Below are 26,236 nucleotides of genomic sequence, written 5' to 3' on the forward strand. Positions count from 1 at the left end.
ATGGTGGCTTCAAAGTCCTGAAATCATCACTTGTAACTCCGTTCTTGTTCCCCTTGCGCATGCCATCATCTCCATGCTTGTTCTTGCTCCAATGTTCATCCTTCTCCAAGCTAGGCCCTTCATTTGTAAGCAAAACAAATGTATCCAATTTAGGCAGCATCATATTCTCATGAACATTAGAATCATTACCAAGAAACGAAAGTACCTGGTAATTTAGTTGGCGTGCACGAGCTCTAGTAATTGGTCCAGTATGTATAGCAGCAGGGACTGTGGGTGTAACAATTGTATTGATGTCCTCATCATCCTCCCCTTCTTGAAATGAAGTCGTCCTCGACGGAAGTTCATCTTCCTCACCCAAATAAGGCTTCAAATCTGCAATGTTAAAAGTGGGACTAACCCCAAAATCTGCAGGCAGCTCAAGTTTATATGCATTATCATTTGTTTTCTCTAACACCTTAAAGGGACCATCAGCACATGGCATTAACTTTGATTTGCGCAAATCAGGAAATCTATACTTACGCAAATGTAACCAAACAAGATCTCCAGGTGCAAACACAACATGTTTTCTACCCTTATCTCCAGCAAGTTTATATTTAGCATTCATACGCTCAATGTTTTCCTTAGTTAACTCATGCATTTTTAAAATCAATTCAGCACGTTGTTTAGCATCAAAATTAACCTTCTCCGAAGATGGAAGAGGCAACAAATCAATAGGTGCACGAGGTAGGAAACCATACACAACTTCAAAAGGGCACATCTTAGTAGTAGAATGCAATGAACGATTATAAGCAAATTCAATATGAGGCAAGCATTCCTCCCACATTTTCTTATTATTCTTCAAAACAGCCCTAAGCATAGTAGACAACGTTCTATTGACTACTTCAGTTTGTCCATCAGTTTGGGGGTGACAAGTAGTACTAAAAAGCAGTTTAGTCCCCAACTTAGCCCATAAACATCTCCAAAAATGGCTAAGAAATTTAGTATCATGATCTGAAACAATAGTATTTGGCACACCATGCAAGCGAATAATTTCACGAAAGAACAAATCAGCAACATTAACAGCATCATCGCTTTTATGACATGGTATAAAGTGTGCCATTTTCTAAAGTCCGAACAAGAGCATATAATTCTTTATCATAAGTAGAATAATTCAGACTAGGCCCACTCAATTTTTCAGAAAAGTATGCAACAGGTTTGCCATCTTGTAATAACACACCTCCTAATCCAATTCCACTAGCATCACATTCAAGCTCAAAAGTCTTATTAAAATCAGGAAGTTGGAGTAAAGGAGCATGTGTCAACTTATCTTTCAATACCGTGAAGGCTTCTTCCTGTGCGGTACCCCAAACAAAAGGCACATCCTTCTTTGTAAGCTCGTTGAGAGGTGCAGCAATGGTGCTGAAATCTCTCACAAAACGCCTATAGAATCCAGCGAGGCCAAGAAAACTCCTCACTTGTGTGACCGTTTTGGGCTGCGGCCAACTCTCAATAGCTTCAATCTTGGCTTTGTCAACTTCAATTCCCTGTGGAGTAACAACATAGCCAAGAAAAGATACTCGGTCGGTGCAAAAGGTGCACTTCCCAAGGTTACCAAACAAACGTGCATCAAGTAGAGCAATAAAAACAGCACGTAAATGTTCCAAATGTTCTTCCAAAGATCTGCTATAAATCAATATGTCATCAAAGTAAACTACCACAAATCGTCCAATGAAAGCACGTAAAACTTCGTTCATTAATCTCATGAAAGTACTAGGTGCATTAGTTAACCCAAAAGGCATGACTAACCACTCATATAATCCAAACTTAGTTTTAAATGCTGTTTTCCATTCATCTCCCAATTTCATACGAATTTGATGGTAGCCACTACGCAAATCAACTTTGGAGAATATTGTAGAGCCACTAAATTCATCAAGCATATCATCTAGCCTAGGAATAGGATGACGATAACGAATAGTAATATTATTAATGCCTCTACAATCAACACACATACGTGATGTACCATCCTTTTTCGGCACTAGAATAATAGGAACAGCACAAGGACTAAGGGATTCGCGTATATAACCTTTGTCGAGAAGCTCTTGTACTTGACGCATAATCTCCTTCGTCTCCTCTGGATTGGTACGGTATGGTGCACGGTTTGGCAGTGAAGCACCGGGAATTAAGTCAATCTGATGCTCAATCCCTCGAATAGGCGGTAATCCCGGTGGCACGTCTTGTGGAAAGATGTCAGCGAACTCCTGCAAAATGTTAGTGACAGCAGGAGGCAAAGAGGAAGGCACGTCCTCGAATGAAAATAATGCCTCTTTGCACACAAAAGCATAGCAAACAGATTTGCTGAAATCTAGCTCATCAATATCAAATTTGGTGGCAAATAAACATGCACTTTTCAATTTAATTTCAGAAGCAACACTAGATGGTTTATTATTAGGCTTCATTTGTTGCTCAAATTCTATTGCCACAATCTGATTTTCACTCTTATTCTTCTCCTGTTTTGCTTTATTAGCTCTATTAATATCATCTTTCAAAATGGAATCAGGAGTCATAGGAAGCAAAGTAATATTTTTATCCTTATGAACAAGAGTATAGTGATTGTTTCTACCATGGTGTACAGAATTTTTATCAAATTGCCATGGTCTACCAAGTAATAAGGAACATGCTTGCATAGGTACCACATCACAATCAACATAATCAGCATATGTAGAGATACTAAAATGCACTCGAACAGTACGTGTTACCTTAACCTTGCCGCTGTTGTTGAACCATTGGATGTAGTAAGGATGTGGATGTGGTCTTGTGGTGAGAGAAAGCTTCTCCACCATCTCCATGCTAGCCAAGTTGTTGCAGCTCCCTCCGTCTATTATGACGCGCACAGAACGTTCCTTCACAACTCCCTTGGTATGGAACAAATTGTGCCTCTGATTTTGCTCAGCTTGTGTGACCTGCACACTCAAAACACGTTGAGCAACTAAACATTCGTACCTGTCAGCGTCTTTAGGAGCCATGTATTGCGTCTCATGATCAGAATCATCTCCACCATGTTCTTCACGTGTAATAAGAGCCAATGTCTCCTGATCATAGTCACTAGCGGACTCATATCCACCATCCGCGGTAGCAATCATCACACGCGGAGATTTGCATTCTCTCGCATAATGACCTCCTCCCTTACAACGACGACAAATAATATCACTTGTGTGCCCTGTTGATGCCCTGGAAGAAGAAGAACTCTATGCAGGCCCGGCAGGTGCGCTCTTGGCAGATAATGGTGGTTGTGCCTGTTTTCTTGTATCACGACTGGAGGAGGCACCTAATTGAGGTGTTGGTGCAGTTGAAGTAGAAGATGCACGCGGTGTCCATGATGAAGGTCGGCCTGCAGAAAAGTTAGTTCGCCCCAATGCTTGTCGATCTTGCACTTCACGTTCAGCTTTACAAGCAAGATGGAATAAACGAGTGATATTAGTATACTCCTTATAGTCTAGAATGGTCTGAATCTCTCTATTTAATCCACCCAGAAAACGTGCAAGCATAGCTTCATTCTCCTCAACAATACCACATCTAATCATGCCAGTTTGTAATTCCTGATAATATTCTTCTACAGAATTTTTCCCTTGTCTTAAATGCTGCAATTTTTGAAGCAATTCATGTTGATAATATGGTGGAACCCAACGCGTACGCATAGCAGTTTTCAAAGCAGCCCAAGTAGTTGGAATAGGATATAATCTACAATGCTCAGACCACCATACACATGCAAAACTAGTGAAAGCACAAACAGCAGCAGCAACTCGTCTCTCCTCAGGATATTGTAAACATGTAAATCGTTGTTCAGTTTCTAACTCCCAAGTAAGATATATATCAGGAACATATCTACCCTCAAATGGTGGAATATTCAATTTCAGTTTAGGAATATGGACATCATCTCGTACCTGAGGTGGTGGTGCAGGCCTACCATTACGAATATATACCTGAGGTCGACCTGGTGGTGGTGGTGCTGGTGGCTGCACGTAGTTCGGATTTTGATCAACCTCATCCTCATAATCTCCCACATAATCATCATCCTCCTGGGTACCAGCAGCAGGAGTAGCAGGAGCCAAAGAAGCACCAACAGCAGTAGCAGCGGCACCAGAATTTTGTCTTGGCTCAATAGGAACACGCTGTGCTCGTCCATACTGATTCGGAAGGGGGCGTAGTTGTTGTTGTTGCAGAGGTGCGACAGGTGCAGCCGGTGGTGGAAGACGCGCAAGCAGTTCATTAAATCTGTTATCGAGCTTTGTTTCAAACGTCTTCTCAAGGCCAGTAATCTTCTCCATGGCCTCTTCAAAATTGTTCAGCACATCTTGCACCTGTTCAGTCATCATTTGTTGAAACTTATCATGAAGCTCCTTGTTCGATAAGTTCTCCCAGTCAATCTCGTCGGCTTGTGATCCTGGCATGGTTAGCAGCAATAGAAACACACAAGAATATGATCCTACAGACTACTAAGAAGTGGTGGTGGTGTATCACAAATCCGTCAAGCAAATCTCAAATTCTTACCAGTTCTTACCCAGCAGCAGGCGGTGATCGGCAACCGTTGTAGTCAAAAACTCTCAAAGCTTGGATAGAGCGATTACCAGGGAGAGTCAAACACACGACGTAGATGTATGTGGAGCTGGGAAGGCTTATAGTATGGTAGCAAAAAGGGTCAGCAATAATCAATTCAGAGATGCAAAGTTGAATAAACGCTCAACGACGGTACTGTGCTGGTCCTAGGCTAGACTGTGCTAGAGACGCGAGCCTAGAACACCAACAAAATCACGGCGCGGCACGTAAACAAGGGAAAAGCACACTCTGAATTTTTTTTCGCTCTTTTTTTTTGCGCTCTTTTTTTTGCGCTGCTTTTTTTTTGCGAAAAATCACTATAATGGCGAGTGTCTCAAAACTATTCCTAGGTCAAACTGACAGGATGGGCACGAAATTTTTTTTCCGACCAATTTTTTTTTTCGTCTGCCCGGACCCAAAAACTGGAAACAGGTCAAAAAAACTTCCTATAATGGCACCTGTCTCAAAACACTCAGAAACACCTAAAAATAGGATAGCCAGAAATTTTTTCGAAAAATGCGTTTTCGAAAAATTTTGGGCCTGAACGGAGCGTGGCTACCAATTTTTTTTTTCCGAAACCTACTCCGGCAAGGAAACACGAATCGGAATCTAGATGGATCTCGAAAACAAACCTAATATGCAAGGAACTCGGATTGGTGGTGGATATATGGTGGTGGTATATGGCAGCGGTGGTGGTAGCGGTGGTAGTATATGGATATGGATATGAATCGGTGGTGGTATATGAATCGGTGGTGGTATATGGATACGGATTCGGAGCGGTGGCGGATAAGCGGTGGTGGTAGATGGCAGGGGCGATGATGATGGTGCGGCGGCGGCGTGGCAACTTATGACCAGAACTCGAAACTCTAAAAGACTAGACTCTAAGACCAGCAACTAGACACGACGATGCAACCGCAAATTCAACAAAGCAAAACCCTAAAAAGATTATGCAAAGGCTTAGATTGGTTCGGATATAATGAACTAACCCTAATTTTTTTGTGGCTTTTTCGTGGACTGTAGGTATGAAGAACAGACTCGATCTAAACTACGAAAAACTGTAAAATCTCACCGAGCAACCTGGAAATCTGATACCACTTGATAGAGGCAAAGGTGTCCCGTCTTTCGATGAGATGATGGATATCGCTTTGGTGGAAGTCGACTTTGACGATCCGACTACGAACGTGCGAGGACGTCGCGCCTTAGCAATCGCTAAACCAACTCCGAGAGGTTATTGACCACGCCGGAGCACGATCAACCTGACCACGAGGGTCTGTTTCCTGCGAGCAAATGAAGAACAAGCAAGAAACTAAGATTGCAATCTGGATATTGCGAATATAAGATGAAAGCTTTATTGATCAAGGTGGGGTTCTGTGACGCCTTTGTCTGGTCGTTGAACACAAACGAAGTACGCGAAGTTGCAGCTATGGCGAACTTTTAATCTAAACAAAACCCCAAAGTCTAAACGATGCCCTAAGGGCTGTATATATGGAGGAAGAGGGGGGAATTTCGTGGCCCTTGGTGGAGGGGTCCGAAATCAACCCTATCTCTTGTTTCCCCACACATACAGACTCTAAAAATAGCCTATACTTATGTATTTCGAAATTACATGGGCCTGGCCCAATAATAAGGTGACGCAGCACCTAAAATAGCCTCGGGACGAAATTTATGAAGTGGCATCTTGTATATTTCGTCCAAGGCTTCATGCACCCATTATGGTGGCTTCAAAGTCCTGAAATCATCACTTGTAACTCCGTTATTGTTCCCCTTGCGCATGCCATCATCTCCATGCTTGTTCTTGCTCCAATGTTCATCCTTCTCCAAGCTAGGCCCTTCATTTGTAAGCAAAACAAATGTATCCAATTTAGGCAGCATCATATTCTCATGAACATTAGAATCATTACCAAGAAACGAAAGTACCTGGTAATTTAGTTGGCGTGCACGAGCTCTAGTAATTGGTCCAGTATGTATAGCAGCAGGGGCTGTGGGTGTAACAATTGTATTGATGTCCTCATCAGAAACACAAATCCATCGTTAACGACAAACTTGTTCCACATTCTTCCCTCTTTACAATTCTGCATTACATCTTTAAAATCAGCATCATGCACATATTGATCTTTGATGGTCTCCAAACCAAATATTTTGAAGTCAAGTTGTGAAAGCATAGTATAGCGACGAGACAATGCATCAGCAATAACATTTTCTTTTCCCTTCTTGTGTTTAATCACATAAGGGAAAGTCTCAATGAATTCAACCCATTTAGCATGTCTACGATTCAGTTTAGCTTGACTTTTAATATGTTTCAAAGATTCATGATCAGAATGTATAACAAATTCTTTGGGCCATAAATAATGTTGCCATGTTTCTAAAGTCCGAACAAGAGCATATAATTCTTTATCATAAGTAGAATAATTCAGACTAGGCCCACTCAATTTTTCAGAAAAGTATGCAACAGGTTTGCCATCTTGTAATAACACACCTCCTAATCCAATTCCACTAGCATCACATTCAAGCTCAAAAGTCTTATTAAAATCAGGAAGTTGGAGTAAAGGAGCATGTGTCAACTTATCTTTCAATATCGTGAAGGCTTCTTCCTGTGCGGTACCCCAAAGAAAAGGCACATCTTTCTTTGTAAGCTCATTGAGAGGTGCAGCAATGGTGCTGAAATCTCTCACAAAACACCTATAGAATCCAACGAGGCCAAGAAAACTCCTCACTTGTGTGACCGTTTTGGGCTGCGGCCAACTCTCAATAGCTTCAATCTTGGCTTTATCAACTTCAATTCCCTGTGGAGTAACAACATAGCCAAGAAAAGATACTCGGTCGGTGCAAAAGGTGCACTTCCCAAGGTTACCAAACAAACGTGCATCACGTAGAGCAATAAAAACAGCACGTAAATGTTCCAAATGTTCCTCCAAAGATCTGCTATAAATCAATATGTCATCAAAGTAAACTACCACAAATCGTCCAATGAAAGCACGTAAAACTTCGTTCATTAATCTCATGAAAGTACTAGGTGCATTAGTTAACCCAAAAGGCATGACTAACCACTCATATAATCCAAACTTAGTTTTAAATGCTGTTTTCCATTCATCTCCCAATTTCATACGAATTTGATGGTAGCCACTACGCAAATCAACTTTGGAGAATATTGTAGAGCCACTCAATTCATCAAGCATATCATCTAGCCTAGGAATAGGATGACGATAACGAATAGTAATATTATTAATGCCTCTACAATCAACACACATACGTGATGTACCATCCTTTTTCGGCACTAGAATAATAGGAACAGCACAAGGACTAAGGGAGTCGCGTATATAACCTTTGTCGAGAAGCTCTTGTACTTGACGCATAATCTCCTTCGTCTCCTCTGGATTGGTACGGTATGGTGCACGGTTTGGCAGTGAAGCACCGGGAATTAAGTCGATCTGATGCTCAATCCCTCGAATAGGCGGTAATCCCGGTGGCACGTCTTGTGGAAAAACGTCAGCGAACTCCTGCAAAATGTTAGTGACAGCAGGAGGCAAAGAGGAAGGCACGTCCTCGAATGAAAATAATGCCTCTTTGCACACAAAAGCATAGCAAACAGATTTGCTGAAATCTAGCTCATCAATATCAGATTTGGTGGCAAATAAACATGCACTTTTCAATTTAATTTCAGAAGCAACACTAGATGGTTTATTATTAGGCTTCATTTGTTGCTCAAATTCTTTTGCCACAATCTGATTTTCACTCTTATTCTTCTCCTGTTGTGCTTTATTAGCTCTATTAATATCATCTTTCAAAATGGAATCAGGAGTCATAGGAAGCAAAGTAATATTTTTATCTTTATGAACAAGAGTATAGTGATTGTTTCTACCATGGTGTACAGAATTTTTATCAAATTGCCATGGTCTACCAAGTAATAAGGAACATGCTTGCATAGGTACCACATCACAATCAACATAATCAACATATGTAGAGATACTAAAATGCACACGAACAGTACGTGTTACCTTAACCTTGCCGCTGTTGTTGAACCATTGGATGTAGTAAGGATGTGGATGTGGTCTTGTGGTGAGAGAAAGCTTCTCCACCATCTCCATGCTAGCCAAGTTGTTGCAGCTCCCTCCGTCTATTATGACGCGCACAGAACGTTCCTTCACAACTCCCTTGGTATGGAACAAATTGTGCCTCTGATTTTGCTCAGCTTGTGTGACCTGCACACTCAAAACACGTTGAGCAACTAAACATTCATACCGGTCAGCGTCTTCAGGAGCCATGTATTGCGTCTCATGATCAGAATCATCTCCACCATGTTCTTCACGTGTAATAAGAGCCAATGTCTCCTCATCATAGTCACTAGCGGACTCATATCCACCATCCGCAGTAGCAATCATCACACGCGGAGATTTGCATTCCCTCGCATAATGACCTCCTCCCTTACAACGACGACAAATAATATCACTTGTGTGCCCTGTTGATGCCATGGAAGAAGAAGAACGCTGTGCAGGCCCCGCAGGTGCGCTCTTGGCAGATAATGGTGGTTGTGCCTGTTTTCTTGTATCACGGCTGGAGGTGGCACCGGATGGAGGTGCTGGTGCAGTTGAAGTAGAAGATGCACGTGGTGTCCATGATGAAGGTCGGCCTGCAGAAAAGTTAGTTCGTGATAGAGGCAAAGGTGTCCCGTCTTTCGATGAGATGGTGGATTTCGCTTTGGTGGAAGTCGACTTTGACGATCCGACTACGAACGTGCGAGGACGTCGCGCCTTAGCAATCGCTAAACCAACTCCGAGAGGTTATTGACCACGCCGGAGCACGATCAACCTGACCACGAGGGTCTGTTTCCTGCGAGCAAACGAAGAACAAGCAAGAAACTAAGATTTCAATTTGGATATTGTGAATATAAGATGAAAGCTTTATTGATCAAGGTGGGGTTCTGTGACGCCTTTGTCTGGTCGTTGAACACAAACGAAGTACGCGAAGTTGCAGCTATGGCGAACTTTTAATCTAAACAAAACCCAACGTCTAAACGATGCCCTAAGGGCTGTATATATGGAGGAAGAGGGGGGGAATTTCGTGGCCCTTGGTGGAGGGGTCCGAAATCAACCCTATCTCTTGTTTCCCCACACATACGGACTCTAAAAATAGCCTATACTTATGTATTTCGAAATTACATGGGCCTGGCCCAATAATAAGGTGACGCAGCACCTAAAATAGCCTCGGGACGAAATTTATGAAGTGGCATCTTGTATATTTCGTCCAAGGCTTCATGCACCCATTATGGTGGCTTCAAAGTCCTGAAATCATCACTTGTAACTCCGTTCTTGTTCCCCTTGCGCATGCCATCATCTCCATGCTTGTTCTTGCTCCAATGTTCATCCTTCTCCAAGCTAGACCCTTCATTTGTAAGCAAAACAAATGTATCCAATTTAGGCAGCATCATATTCTCATGAACATTAGAATCATTACCAAGAAACGAAAGTACCTGGTAATTTAGTTGGCGTGCGCGAGCTCTAGTAATTGGTCCAGTATGTATAGCAGCAGGGCCTGTGGGTGTAACAATGGTATTGATGTCCTCATCGGTTTGTTTTGGAAAGAGGGAGAAAAAGAAGATAAAGAAAAAAAAAGAGAAAAAAGGAAAGGAAAAAAAGAAAAAGAGGGAGAAGAAAAATAAAAAAAAGCGTGAGAAAAAAAAGAGAGAAGAAAAAAAATTGGATCTATCTAGAATCAATCTCGTACCTGAATTCGGATTGGAATCTGTTTTGCGCACTATTCAGTAAAACAGGTGTATCTTCCTCATACGAAGTCCGTTTTGGCTCCGTGAGTACTCAAATTGAAGGTAGAGACGAGCCGCATCTAAATAGTTGCAGAAGCTAGTTCAATATTTGACACCTCAAAATCGGCTTCTAAATAGGTCTTTTTGCCCTCCGAAGTTCGTGAACACAGCTTGTTCCAATTTTTCAGGCCAGTTTTAGAATTCTTTGACTCCTCATATCAACTCGGAATTGAGTGATTCTTTTTGCATTGGAAAGCTTGAGTTAGTAGCATTCTTTGAAAGAATTTATCAGAAAATTGTCTCAAACTTTTCAAGAGGAAAGTTGGAGAGAGAGTTGTTGTATATCCTGGTTGGCAGTTGTTTTTCATCATTATCTTCATTGCCGTTGTGATCTTCACTTATATCTTGCTGTCAAGAGCTACTTAGTATCCTTCATTGGTGCTAGTTGTGCTACGCCGTGACCTTATTAGTGTTCTAGGCTCGTGTCTCTAGTCCGGTCTAGCCTAGGACCAGCACAGTACCGTCGTTGAGCGTTTATTCAACATTGCATCTTTGAATTGATTATTGCTAATCTTTTGCTACCATATATAGCCAACCCAGCTCCACATATTTCTACACCGTGTATACGTACGCTCCCCTGGCAATCGCTTTACTCAATATTCGGAGTTACTTGACACCGCTGGTTGCCGATCACCGCCTGCTGCATGGTAAGAACTTGTAAGACATTGATATTTGCTTTACTGTGAGCGTTTTACCACCACATCCTAGTAGTTGTAGGAACATTATTTTTGGGTTTTGTATCTTGTTCTACTAATCATGACAGGATCCAGAGTCAATTCATGGGCTTTGTCGATCGCGGGAGACGTGTCACCACCTTTGCAAATACCACAACCGTCACGAGAGGTGCACAAACATCCAAATGCACATGATCAGGTTAATGTATCTATACCACCATTTAATGGCCGTTTTAAACCTGCTTTATATATTGAATGGGAGTTCGACATAAAAAATATATTTGCTTCCCATAATTTCGATGAACATAAAAAGGTTAAGATTGCGGTTGGTTCTTTCACTGGTTATGCTTTGGTTTGGTGGAGTGAATATTGTCGGTTACACCCTGATTATATACCTACTACTTGGGATGATTTGAAACTTGCCATGCGACATACTTTCGTCCCTGCTTATTATACTCGTGACATGATTAAGAAGTTGCAACACTTAGAACAAGGTAGTGAATCTGTAACAAAATATTATGATGATTTACAAACTACCTTGTTGCATTCCTCTTTAGAAGAAAGTGAAGATGATTTTATGGATAGATTTTGGGGAGGATTAAACCGTGATATTCAAGAGATACTAATTCATGAAGAGTGTTATCCTATGGACCATTTGTTTCATCTTGCTTGCAAAGCTGAACAGGAAATAAAACGACGTGTTGGCCACGAGGAGAACAAGCGCACGGTGCACATTCCAAGAGTTGATATGATTGTTCCTTCAACTACTAGGCATACTATGACAACCACATCCATTGTTGTCAGGACTACATCACCTCCACCATGTGACACATCGCCCCCGAGAGTGGCTACATCATCTGAGTTGATCATAAGAGGTAATGACAAAGGTACTGATCTTCCATCTCTACATGAGAATGATGAATGCCTTGTCAATTTGAATGCACCATCTGATGAGCTACCCACTACTTTGATCACACCACCTATTTTAGAGGACTACGTTGATAATTTGACTTTGCCATGTGATCAAACAACTGAAATACCAACAATTTTGAGTGCACCCATTGAATTAACTATTGATGCAAAAGAACCAATGTTTAATCATTTTGATATGACCTTTAATCTTGGTGATGATTCTGTGTTGAATGACTTATTGCATGTTTGCTTATTTAAGCATGTTGTAGCATGTAAATTAGATGCAAGTAAGGTTTATTCACCAATGTTGGGATGGTTTAATGATGAACATTGTCAATCTTTTGAAATGAATAAGAGCTTCACTTATATGTGCAAACTGAGTTGCAATATTTTCATGCCTTCTACTTCTTGTGCTAATTTTTTGGCTTTAGATTTTATGAACTATGCAAGTTACTCATCTATTCATGTGTCATATATGCAAAAATCAAGGGAAATAAAAATGGATGACATATACATATACAACATGTACACCTTGTCTCTTTTGTTAGCCACATTTCAGATTAAGCAACGCCGATGACGGCTTTATTTTCAAGAAGGGGAGGATGATGAGGACATGACTACCTTGGATATGACCAAAAATATTGCATATATGCATATTTGTCAGGTGATTTCTAGTGCAAACTATTCAATAATCTATTTATGTTATCCAGAACAAAAATACTTCACACACTTTTGTGTTTTGTCTAATTGCAGGTGTATGGGACATTTGTATAATCCACATATGAAGATAAGGAAGAAAGAGATGTTTATTTGCTGTCCAAAAAGTTCTCTCACGTCACTTTTGGCCCAAGAGAAGATAGAGTCCAAGTCTCTCACGTTCTGGATTCAGATTCGGACTGCACAGACATACCTGACTCAAAACGCACACAAGTTTTTCATACGGACTCCGAATTGGGTGATTCTTTTTTTGTTGGAAACTAGATTTGGTGCACTCCAACCCAATTGGAATCACTTTCAAATTCGTCCGGAGCGTTGAGTTGTGGACGAAACAATCTGATGCTGCAGCAGAATCCGAGTCAAACTACAAGTCCAAAGGTGTTACATCACCTCCACTTGGGCCCATTGGCCTTGTACGACCTAGATTTAGTTTTATGCTGCCTTGGGACGTCCTCCCACCTCCTTGGCCGCCACCCCTTGCTCCTATATAAGTAGATCCATCTAGTAGCTTTTCCTGGGATTTGTTTAGTTAAAAGTTAGCCATTGCAACTTCGTGTACTTCGTTTGTGTCCAACGACCAGACCAAGACCGCTTACGGACCCCCACCATTATCAATACCTCATATATATTTGCAATATTCAGATTGCTTTATCATATTCTTGCTCGTTCTTCGATTGCTTGCAGGAATAGACCTTCGTGGTTAGGCTGACCGTGCTTCCGGCATCGTCAGTAACCTCAGGAGATTGGTTTAGCGATTGCTAAGGTGCAACGTCGTGCACGTTTGTAGTTGGATCGTCAAAGTCGTCTCCACAAAATCGATAGTTATCATCTCATCGAAAGATCGGGACCCTCGCCTCTATTAAGTGGTATCAGAGCCCATGAGGACATGAATACCTTGGATACGACCAAAAATATTGCATACATGCATATTTGTCATGTGATTTCTAGTGCAAACTATTCAATAATCTATTTATGTTATCCAGAACAAAAAATACTTCACACACTTTTGTGTTTTGTCTAATTGCAGGTGTATGGGACATTTGTACAATCCACATATGAAGATAAGGAAGAAAGAGATGTTTATTTGCTGTCCAAAAAGTTCTCTCACGTCACTTTTGGCCCAAGAGAAGATAGAGTCCAAGTCTCTCACGTTCTGGATTCAGATTCGGACTGCACAGACATACCTGACTCAAAACGCACACAAGTTTTTCATACGGACTCCAAATTGGGTGATTCTTTTTTTGTTGGAAACTAGATTTCGTGCACTTTCCTACCCAATTGGAATCACCTTCAAATTCGTCCGGAGCGTTGAGTTGTGGACGAAACAATCTGATGCTGCAGCAGAATCCGAGTCAAACTACAAGTCCAAAGGTGTTACATCACCTCCACTTGGGCCCATGAGCCTTGTACGACCTAGGGTTAGTTTTAGGCTGCCTTGGGACGTCCTCCCACCTCCTTGGCCGCCACCCCTTGCTCCTATATAAGTAGATCCATCTAGTAGCTTTTTCCTTGGGATTTGTTTAGTTAAAAGTTAGCCATTGCAACTTCGTGTGCTTCGTTTGTGTCCAACGACCAGACCAAGACCACTTTTCGGATCCCCACCATTATCAATACTTCATACATATTCGCGATATTCAGATTGCTTTTATCATATTCTTGCTTGTTCTTCGATTGCTTGCAGGAATAGACCTTCGTGGTCAGGTTGATCGTGCTCCGGCGTGGTCAATAACCTCTCGGAGTTGGTTTAGCGATTGCTAAGGCACAACGTCGTTGCACGTTTGTAGTCGGATCGTCAAAGTCGTCTCCACCAAATCGATAGTTATCATCTCATCGAAAGATCGGGACACCCCGCCTCTATCAAGTGGTATCAGTTTTCAGGTTGCTCGGTGAGAATTTCCAGTTTTCCTAGATTAGATTTATTTTCTTACCTATTGTCCAAGAAAAATCCACAAAAAAGAGTTAGATCTATTCATCCTTTTAACCAAGCCAGTCTGAGCCTTTGCAATTTTCTTTTCATTGCTTGCATAGTTGAATTATCGGTTGCATCGTCGTGTCGAGTTGCTGGTCTTAGTGTCTAGGTCATTTAGAGTTTCGAGTTCTGTTCACATTAGTCACGTCGCCGCTGCATCGTTATCCCTTCCGCTGTCCACCACCCATCCATTAATTTCCTCCACGTGCTACCCACCATTCATTGTCATAATCATAGTTGAGATCGTTCCCATCTTCGCTTGATCCAATCTACATCTTATCTAGTTTGTTTTGGAAAGAGGGAGAAAAAGAAGATAAAGAAAAAAAAGAGAGAAAAAAGGAAAGAAAAACAAAGAAAAAGAGGGAGAATAAAAATAAAAAAAAACGTGAGAAAAAAAGAGAGAAGAAAAAAAATTGGATCTATCTAGAATCAATCTCGTATCTGAATTCAGATTGGAATTTGTTTTGCGTACTGTTCAATAAAACAGGTATATCTTCCTCATACGAAGTCCGTTTTGGCTCCGTGAGTACTCAAATTGAAGATAGCGACGAGCCGCATCTAAATAGTTGCAGAAGCTAGTTCAATATTTGACACCTCAAAATCGGCTTCTAAATAGGTCTTTTTGCCCTCCGAAGTTCGTGAACACAGCTTGTTCCAATTTTTCAGGCCAGTTTTAGAATTCTTTGACTCCTCATATCAACTCAGAATTGAGTGATTCTTTTTGCATTGGAAAGCTTGAGTTAGTAGCATTCTTTGAAAGAATTTATCAGAAAATTGTCTCAAACTTTTCAAGAGGAAAGTTGGAGAGAGAGTTGTTGTATATCCTGGTTGGCAGTTGTTTTTCATCATTATCTTTATTGCCGTTGTGATCTTCACTTATATCTTGCTGTCAAGAGCTACTTAGTATCCTTCATTGGTGCTAGTTGTGCTACACCGTGACCTTATTAGTGTTCTAGGCTCGCGTCTCTAGTCCGGTCTAGCCTAGGACCAGCACAGTACCGTCGTTGAGCGTTTATTCAACATTGCATCTTTGAATTGATTATTGCTAATCTTTTGCTACCATATATAGCCAACCCAGCTCCACATATTTCTACACCGTGTATATGTATGCTCCTCTGGCAATCGCTTTACTCAATATTCGGAGTTACTTGACACCGCTGGTTGCCGATCACCGCCTGCTGCATGGTAAGAACTTGTAAGACATTGATATTTGCTTTACTGTGAGCGTTTTACCACCACATCCTAGTAGTTGTAGGAATATTATTTTTGGGTTTTGTTTCTTGTTCTACTAATCATGACAGGATCCAGAGTCAATTCATGGGCTTTGTCGATCGCGGGAGACGTGCCACCACCTTTGCAAATACCACAACCGTCACGAGAGGTGCACAAACATCCAAATGCACATGATCAGGTTAATGTATCTATACCACCATTTAATGGCCGTTTTAAACCTGCTTTATATATTGAATGGGAGTTCGACATAAAAAATATATTTGCTTCCCATAATTTCCATGAACATAAAAAGGTTAAGATTGCGGTTCGTTCTTTCACTGGTTATGCTTTGGTTTGGTGGAGTGAATATTGTCAGTTACACCCTGATTATATACCTACTACTTGGGATGATTTGAAACTTGCCATGCGACATACTTTCGTCCCTGCTTATTATACTCGTGACATGATTAAGAAGTTGCAACACTTAAAACAAGGTAGTGAATCTGTAACAAAATATTATGATGATTTACAAACTACCTTGTTGCATTCCTCTTTAGAAGAAAGTGAAGATGATTTTATGGATAGATTTTGGGGAGGATTAAACCGTGATATGCAAGAGATACTAATTCATGAAGAGTGTTATCCTATGGACTATTTGTTTCATCTTGCTGGCAAAGCTGAACAGGAAATAAAACGATGTGTTGGCCACGAGGAGAACAAGCGCACGGTGCACATTCCAAGAGTTGATATGATTGTTCCTTCAACTACTAGGCATACTATGACAACCACATCCATTGTTGTCAGGACTACATCACCTCCACCATGTGACACATCGCCCCCGAGAGTGGCTACATCATCTGAGTTGATCATAAGAGGTAATGACAAAGGTACTGATCTTCCATCTCTACATGAGAATGATGAATGCCTTGTCAATTTGAATGCACCATCTGATGAGCTACCCACTACTTTGATCACACCACCTATTTTAGAGGACTACGTTGATAATTTGACTTTGCCATGTGATCAAACAACTGAAATACCAACAATTTTGAGTGCACCCATTGAATTAACTATTGATGCAAAAGAACCAATGTTTAATCATTTTGATATGACCTTTAATCTTGGTGATGATTCTGTGTTGAATGACTTATTGCATGTTTGCTTATTTAAGCATGTTGTAGCATGTAAATTAGATGCAAGTAAGGTTTATTCACCAATGTTGGGATGGTTTAATGATGAACATTGTCAATCTTTTGAAATGAATAAGAGCTTCACTTATATGTGCAAACTGAGTTGCAATATTTTCATGCCTTCTACTTCTTGTGCTAATTTTTTGGCTTTAGATTTTATGAACTATGCAAGTTACTCATCTATTCATGTGTCATATATGCAAAAATCAAGGGAAATAAAAATGGATGACATATACATATACAACATGTACACCTTGTCTCTTTTGTTAGCCACATTTCAGATTAAGCAACGCCGATGACGGCTTTATTTTCAAGAAGGGGAGGATGATGAGGACATGACTACCTTGGATATGACCAAAAATATTGCATATATGCATATTTGTCAGGTGATTTCTAGTGCAAACTATTCAATAATCTATTTATGTTATCCAGAACAAAAATACTTCACACACTTTTGTGTTTTGTCTAATTGCAGGTGTATGGGACATTTTTACAATCCACATATGAAGATAAGGAAGAAAGAGATGTTTATTTGCTGTCCAAAAAGTTCTCTCACGTCACTTTTGGCCCAAGAGAAGATAGAGTCCAAGTCTCTCACGTTCTGGATTCAGATTCGGACTGCACAGACATACCTGACTCAAAACGCACACAAGTTTTTCATACGGACTCCGAATTGGGTGATTCTTTTTTTGTTGGAAACTAGATTTGGTGCACTCCAACCCAATTGGAATCACTTTCAAATTCGTCCGGAGCGTTGAGTTGTGGACGAAACAATCTGATGCTGCAGCAGAATCCGAGTCAAACTACAAGTCCAAAGGTGTTACATCACCTCCACTTGGGCCCATTGGCCTTGTACGACCTAGATTTAGTTTTATGCTGCCTTGGGACGTCCTCCCACCTCCTTGGCCGCCACCCCTTGCTCCTATATAAGTAGATCCATCTAGTAGCTTTTCCTGGGATTTGTTTAGTTAAAAGTTAGCCATTGCAACTTCGTGTACTTCGTTTGTGTCCAACGACCAGACCAAGACCGCTTACGGACCCCCACCATTATCAATACCTCATATATATTTGCAATATTCAGATTGCTTTATCATATTCTTGCTCGTTCTTCGATTGCTTGCAGGAATAGACCTTCGTGGTTAGGCTGACCGTGCTTCCGGCATCGTCAGTAACCTCAGGAGATTGGTTTAGCGATTGCTAAGGTGCAACGTCGTGCACGTTTGTAGTTGGATCGTCAAAGTCGTCTCCACAAAATCGATAGTTATCATCTCATCGAAAGATCGGGACCCTCGCCTCTATTAAGTGGTATCAGAGCCCATGAGGACATGAATACCTTGGATACGACCAAAAATATTGCATACATGCATATTTGTCATGTGATTTCTAGTGCAAACTATTCAATAATCTATTTATGTTATCCAGAACAAAAAATACTTCACACACTTTTGTGTTTTGTCTAATTGCAGGTGTATGGGACATTTGTACAATCCACATATGAAGATAAGGAAGAAAGAGATGTTTATTTGCTGTCCAAAAAGTTCTCTCACGTCACTTTTGGCCCAAGAGAAGATAGAGTCCAAGTCTCTCACGTTCTGGATTCAGATTCGGACTGCACAGACATACCTGACTCAAAACGCACACAAGTTTTTCATACGGACTCCAAATTGGGTGATTCTTTTTTTGTTGGAAACTAGATTTCGTGCACTTTCCTACCCAATTGGAATCACCTTCAAATTCGTCCGGAGCGTTGAGTTGTGGACGAAACAATCTGATGCTGCAGCAGAATCCGAGTCAAACTACAAGTCCAAAGGTGTTACATCACCTCCACTTGGGCCCATGAGCCTTGTACGACCTAGGGTTAGTTTTAGGCTGCCTTGGGACGTCCTCCCACCTCCTTGGCCGCCACCCCTTGCTCCTATATAAGTAGATCCATCTAGTAGCTTTTTCCTTGGGATTTGTTTAGTTAAAAGTTAGCCATTGCAACTTCGTGTGCTTCGTTTGTGTCCAACGACCAGACCAAGACCACTTTTCGGATCCCCACCATTATCAATACTTCATACATATTCGCGATATTCAGATTGCTTTTATCATATTCTTGCTTGTTCTTCGATTGCTTGCAGGAATAGACCTTCGTGGTCAGGTTGATCGTGCTCCGGCGTGGTCAATAACCTCTCGGAGTTGGTTTAGCGATTGCTAAGGCACAACGTCGTTGCACGTTTGTAGTCGGATCGTCAAAGTCGTCTCCACCAAATCGATAGTTATCATCTCATCGAAAGATCGGGACACCCCGCCTCTATCACGTGACCACCAGTCTAGTAGTCCTGAGCTTGTTAGGAAGCTGTTGCCTCTTTGCTTTCGGTTCTATACCGGCTCCGTTAGTCTCGGCACCGATCTCAGTCTCAGCGCCGGTCTCAGTCTCAGCACCGGTCTCGATGTCAGTCTCAATCTCTGATGTGACAGGTGGACCCACCAACATCAACTCTTGATCGTCGGCGTCCCTCAAAAATTCTTCTGCCGCCAAGATAACATTGTCGCAGTCACCAGAACCCTGTCCTTCATCATTGCTAGCCATGTTTCCTATGATTAAATTTAGTAATTAATTCTAGACCTAATAAAATGAATAATGACATGCAGGAACGTTGACTCCTTCCCGGTGCTGCAAATTCCGGGCACTCGATATGTCCTAGTTTGTAGCACAAGTCATGCCAAAATTCACGGAAAATTTCGGTATGACTTTTGCTAAAAAGGGACAAATCGAGAACCTGAAATTTGCCGGAACGGAAATGCAACATTCCGGCAAAACGTAGGCCACTTGGCTTCATTCCCTGGAAACAACAAAGCCACTTGGGCACAATCGAGCTACTTCAATGAAAAGATATAATAAACAATAAAAGTCTAGGAAAGGATCATCTTTAAAATAAAACTTGCCTAAATTCTTTTTCTTGAAAAATAGTGGTCTTTTCAAAAATCAAAAAGCTTTGCAAAATGACCTCACTAAACACTTCTCTGCCTAGGACAGAACCCAAATTATGTTGATCTAACTATTCCTCTCTCTCACACACACACACATTATTTTCTCTAACCCTTCTCTGCCTAGAACAGAACCCAATTAAATTGCAAAGGAACTCCCTTTCTCTAACCCGTCTGACCTAATGCTCCAAAATAAAAAAAATCTCTAACCTAGCCAACCTACTTAACCTAGCTTGTTAATATAACGAACCTAATTACCCTAGTTAGTTAACCTAGTTTACCTAAATAATTAACCTAATTAAACTAGTTAACGTAGCTAGTTCTCTGTCAAAGCCCTAAAATTTTTTTGCACTAACCTAGATAATTAACCTAATTAAACTAGTTAACCTAACTAGTTCTCTGTCAAAGCCCGAACTAAATTTTTGCACTCACCTAGATAATTAACCTAATTAAACTAGTTAACCTAGGTTCTCTGACCAGTGTTTGTGCTATATATGCATGAGAGAGAGAGGAGGGGTGGGGGCTTACAGAGGTTCGCTTTGGTGGTGGCGAGGGAGGCAGTGGTGGCGAGGGAGGCAAGGGCATCTCGGGTGACGGCGAGGGAGGCACTTGTGGCGAGGGAGGATCCGGTGGCGTCGACGGAGGCTCCGGTGGCGTTGATGAGGCCGCGCGGCTCCATGGCGTTGGGGGCGGCTCCATGGCATCAACGGCGCGTGGCTCTGGTGGCTCCAAGGGCGTCGACGTTGGCAGGAGACGGCAGCGAAGTGGAGCAACAGCGAATCGGGGAGACGGCGGCGAGGTGGGTCAAAGGATTTGGGGGAGAAGTGGTGGCTGGGGGGAAACGATTTTTTGGTTAAGTCAAACTTAGCGGTAGCGCGTTTCGCAAAACGCGCTATAGCTAAGGTAGCTATAGCGGTTTTAGCAAAATGTGCTACTCCTATAGCTACTAGATCATGGATGGCGCGCGTTGCTGCGCCCGTCTATTTGTATAAATAAATGATAAGAATATTTGTAAAATTTATTACCAGGTGGAACATATTAAATTTACATAAACATAACCATAAATTAGTCCGTGATATGAGGAAATTTCATATACGCATGGTAAAAGCAAAGTTCACGTATGCAAACTTGATTGGTATAACATCATATACATTAGTCCATACAACAATTTTGATAGTAAATACAACTAATCAGTACTACCAAGACATAATAAGCAATAAGACGTACTTCTAAAATAAAAATGTTCAGACCAATAAGTAGATTGTTTACATGGTGCATTACCCGAATCTTCAGACCTGTACTAAAGGGCGACCATGTTCGGAAACAAAGAAGACTTAGGTGAGCCTAATGCACCTGGCTATTTCTCATGGAGTTCATCACATTCATGTGATAAGAGTGCTAACAAGGATACTTAGTTAGAATATCAAATAACAATATCCTACATAATACAGATATGTACTAATCATATAGTAATTCAGTTTTGAAGAGAAACCAGGCTGTAGGAAAGTGATAGACCGACAATCCCATTCAATAATGAAAAGTCTTACAAAAAAACAGCATGGAAAAGGGTGTTGCTACACTTGCATGAATTAAATAGGATCCAAACTGAAATGTCGACCAATCAGCAACCACATCGTCGCATGACAACATAACTGATATAGCAAGTAACATCGATCTTGTGTAAGACAAAAGACCAAGAGTATTAGAACCAAAGTGAATTGGAATAAATGCAAATATGCGTAATATGTCAGCACACCTAGAATGGAACCAGTGCGTCCTTGAGCTGCTCAAGTTAGATATGATTACTTGTTATGCATTTGTACTGAAATTAATTTCAGCAAAGAGTCGATCAATTTTTTTATTTAAATGAAACTTGAATCCTCTTCAACAACTTCATCCGGCAACAACCAAACTTTCTGCAGTTAGGTTGAATAAGTTTGAGCAATAAGAGTCTATAGCCTCATTGGCACCCTCCCTTGTTGTGTTACTTCTTTTCATCTGGTATGGAGCTATCTCAAGTTTGAACTATCACTGACAGGCAGTGAAACCCTGTTCAACAACCAAAAATAATGTCCTAAATTAAACCTGGCTAGAGCTATTATTAGGATTGTTTTATCTCTAGAAATTGTAATAATAAGGGTTTGACATTCTAAAGAAATAGACACTTAAACCCGTCTTAATTTTTTGGCATACCTCAGAACTGTAATAAGCTACATGAGTATTTATGAGGACCAGCGAAATAAGTGGACTGGACTTTTGTGTTCTTGAGGCAAGTTTATAATGTTCAGTCATGTTCACCACACAGTTGCCATGACATCACATGTTAAAAATTAGATACCAAGTCTCTACTCCAGTAATAGCAGAGACACTCATGAATTAGAGAGCAAAAATAATCGTACCTAAGTTATAATATTGATGTAGTACTATCGCTGCTCATAACTGAAAAAGGGCCGATTTAGAGAAAGATAATCTATGTGATGTGGAAAAATAAAATTTGGATGCTGAGATATATTACAACAAATTTAAGATGTTCATACACTCTAGTATACTGTACTTGATTTTTTTGCTAACTCCAGTATATATCGCAATTGGTTTTCTTTCAGGCACTTGATCAGCTAATCTCTAGAAGTTGGAAATAAACATTTGGAAAATAGAAAAATGGTAAGTACTAAATGCTTCCAGCCGAGGGACTACAGAATCATGTACATATGCTGGAACTACGTTGGTGCTCCAGTGCTATCATCTTAGCATCCTTCTGAAACTCAATATATGGTACACATAGAAGATTTCTCATTTATAACATTGAAGGGATTTTTGAATTAGAAATTAGAATTAAATAAAGTAATAGATACCTAGAGATTTAGAGTAACAATATAAAAAAACTGATTGCTTTCAGATCTATAACATCAAAAATTATATATGTAACCGATTTATGATCTGTCATGTAGATTATTCAAAAGTTTTCTCCGGGCTCGCTTAGGCATGCTACACTAAAAGTGGATAAGTCAAAATACTATTACATTTGTCGCCTATTAGGTCCCACATTCAGACAAAGTGAAGTCATTAAAAAATCTACCGAAATTACATTGTAATCTCTTTTGCGATGATTTCCAACGCAACACACATGAATAGTTGGAGAGGAGGTCTAGCGACGCACAGACACAACAAGGCAAGACACTTCTGAAGTAAACAACAATGGAACTTATTTCATGCCTAATTGGATGTAACAAAAAGAAACAAATTGTCAAACACATAGAGCTGTGAGAATTCTACAAAAATATGATGAATATAAACTTTTCCATGATATAAAGAAACTTGAAGGAATTACATAGTATAAACTATAAATCGCCATTGAAATGAGCATAGGTAGGCATTTTATTTGGGAGATTTCAAGAGGCATATACCCGTATAGAGCAAAATGCTCGGATGACACAACATTCCTGGCGAAAAATGATTAATGTAATCCTTCAGCAACAACCAATACTGTCTGACAATAACACCATCTTTCACTTGTATCAAAGATTGAAGTATGCTTCATGAAATAAAACCCAGAGCAGGTAACTCCTTGTATGCAGCACCAAAACATGACCATTAAGACACCCTTCCTGCCTTTTCTAGTTGGTTGCTTCTACACAAGAAAACTGAATAGAACATAAATAAATACAAGTGCAGAACACAACTATGAGGATGATGGCATCATGTAACTAAAACTGAACATAGGAAACCATAATTATATTTTGTATAAGAACCAATTAACTATATTAATAAAATGACACCAATCCAAAATTTGTGGGAAGATCAACCATACATGAACCTTAGTTTCCTCCAGAATTATTTCCTTTACCTCATAGCACAAAGTTTTACCTGCACCTGGCTCCATTTGTATAGGAGAAAATTCACACATTAAATGAAAATATTGTACACTTTTCAAAACAAAACAAAACAAAATGAAATATTGTACGGGCGTGAATGGGACAATGAGAAACACAGGTTTTGCAAAGCTGTATGAATGTGATTGTCTGGTTACCTTGGAGGAGGGTTTGACATCAACATCCAGAGGAGAGGGTGTCATGACCAGCAGATAAGTTCCCCAAGTCCCCCAAATCCCTTGATGCTTATGGCACGTTTGTCCTGCTTGCGCACCAGCGAGGGGCTCCAGAGCCACAAGGCCAGTGGCGGCAGCATAAGGTCTTCCTTAAGGGATGGACGACAGCGGCGATTGCGTTCCACCTTAAAGGACGGCTCCGAGCACACCGTCGTGGTAGAGAAATCAACAGAGAGGGTGCCGTCGTTTCGCTATGCGCACTGCCGCTGGAGATCGAGAAAGAGCGAGGGGGGCCGCTGGTCGAGGTTGATGTCGTCGTCGGCGGCGCTGCCGGGAAGGATATACGCCCAGCCGCTAGATCGATTGGGAGAAAGAGGGGAGAGGTCGGGGGAGAGGAGTCGAGGAGGGGGCTATGCGAGACCGCGTCTCGATCCGGTTCGGGTGGGGAGAGGAGACTTGTACAGGCCATTGGCCCTAATTTAACGCGGAACGTCCAAAAAAGCTAACGGAGCAGCGGCCCAGGTGGTGTGCGATTGGTGCGGAAAAAAATTCTATGAGACCAGGTCTCACGGATTAGCAGGTGAGACCCATCCTGATGGATGACACGTGGCATTCGCAAATCACAAAGCATCCACCCCATCCCCCACCTGAAATCAGGGGGGAAAGATTAGATATTTTGTGATTTGTGAATGACACATGTCATCCATCAAGGCGGGTCTCACCTGATTTATATGAGACCTGGTCTCATATAATTTTTTTCCGATTGGTGCTAGCGAAAGAACTGAGGTTAGACGCGATTTACAGCTAATCTGACGGCCGAAAATGCTTAAAAGTTGTGAACATTAATGCTCTGAAAAGGCTGGAAAAGTGCTCAGTTTTAATGTATCTAAATGTAATTTCCTTCCATTTTCTTATTTTCTTTTCTGTTTCTATAGCAGGGGTCGAGGAAACGCGCTGCAGCTACATTAACTATAGCGCCTCTTACGAACAGACATTACTGCTATGCCTTTCTTCTTTTTTTTGCTTTTTCATTTATTTTGATTTACATTTTATTTTATTTTCTTTCTCCTTTTTCTATTTCTTTCATTTTCATTTACTTTGCTATTTATTTTTCATTTTATTTTATTTCCATTAGCAGTAGCGCTTTTCACAGGAAAAGCGCTACTACTTATGTCTTAGCGGTAGCGCGCTTCTTCCCAACCCGCTACTATTATGCGTAGCCTATCGTCTTAGCAATGGGAATATTAGTAGTAGCGCTTTTACACGTGCACTCGCTACTGCTACAATATTATCTATAGTGTCGTCTTTGCTCACGCGCTACTGCTATCTAGCACTAGCGCCCTTTTTTGACCCGCGCTACTGCTAAATTTCTGTGTATAAGGTTTTTCCCTAGTAGTGTGACGAGATGATCGAGCATGGGATTTTCCCTTCGGTCATGGAGGAGAGTGATGATGTGTCATCTTCGGCCTTCATCCATGGAGACGACAACGAGATGTTTGAGCATGGGATTCTCCCTTCGACCACGGCGACATATGATGACTTGAGTGACTTGTGCCACCATATTGAGAGTGAGAGCGAGTTCACCACTAGCCCCACATATGATGACTTTCCACAATTCCCATGTGAGGAGAGCCATAACCCCCACCACTTGAGTGAGATGAGTGACTCCACCATATGTGAGATTGAGTGCACCTACTTTGAGAGAGTGAGTAAACCACCACATAGAGAGAGTGAGATAGTTGATAGATCTTGTGAGGCCAATTTCATCACTAACGACTTGACCTCTACCTCTATTGTGTCTTCTCATTTGGTGCTAGGTCCCATATATAATGATGCGCCGATCCTCGACGACTTCGTCCTTCCTTTGGACAAGACGATGGCCATGGTGGTATATGATGCACCCCCCCCCCCCCACATGGTTCCATCAAGATGAATATGACCACCATTTGGTCTTTCCCACCTCACCTACACCACTTGAGTGGAATGAAAAAGGTAACATAGGTGAAGGTGATGCTCAAGTCCCACTAGTGGACATTCTTGACATTGATTGCTTGTATGATGTTGATCCACCTAGTACCATGCTTCATGCTAGTATGATTTCCCCATGCGATGATTTCCCCATTTATGATGAGTATGATGATTGCCATGTGGAGACTA

At 41.1% G+C, this 26,236-nt stretch overlaps 1 long non-coding RNA gene across 1 annotated transcript; it reads right to left on the reverse strand.

The window, feature by feature from the left end:
• Positions 1-21,153: 21,153 nt before the first annotated feature.
• LOC123118329 (uncharacterized) lies at positions 21,154-24,530 on the reverse strand. Its single transcript, XR_006457878.1, has 2 exons — positions 24,062-24,530; positions 21,154-23,904 (listed from the first exon to the last, which is right to left on the reverse strand). It is a non-coding gene; the product is annotated as an uncharacterized lncRNA (long non-coding RNA).
• Between the last annotated feature and the right edge of the window lie 1,706 nt (positions 24,531-26,236).

Source organism: Triticum aestivum, chromosome 1B, assembly GCF_018294505.1.
Source record: "Triticum aestivum cultivar Chinese Spring chromosome 1B, IWGSC CS RefSeq v2.1, whole genome shotgun sequence".
Classification (NCBI taxonomy): domain Eukaryota; kingdom Viridiplantae; phylum Streptophyta; class Magnoliopsida; order Poales; family Poaceae; genus Triticum; species Triticum aestivum.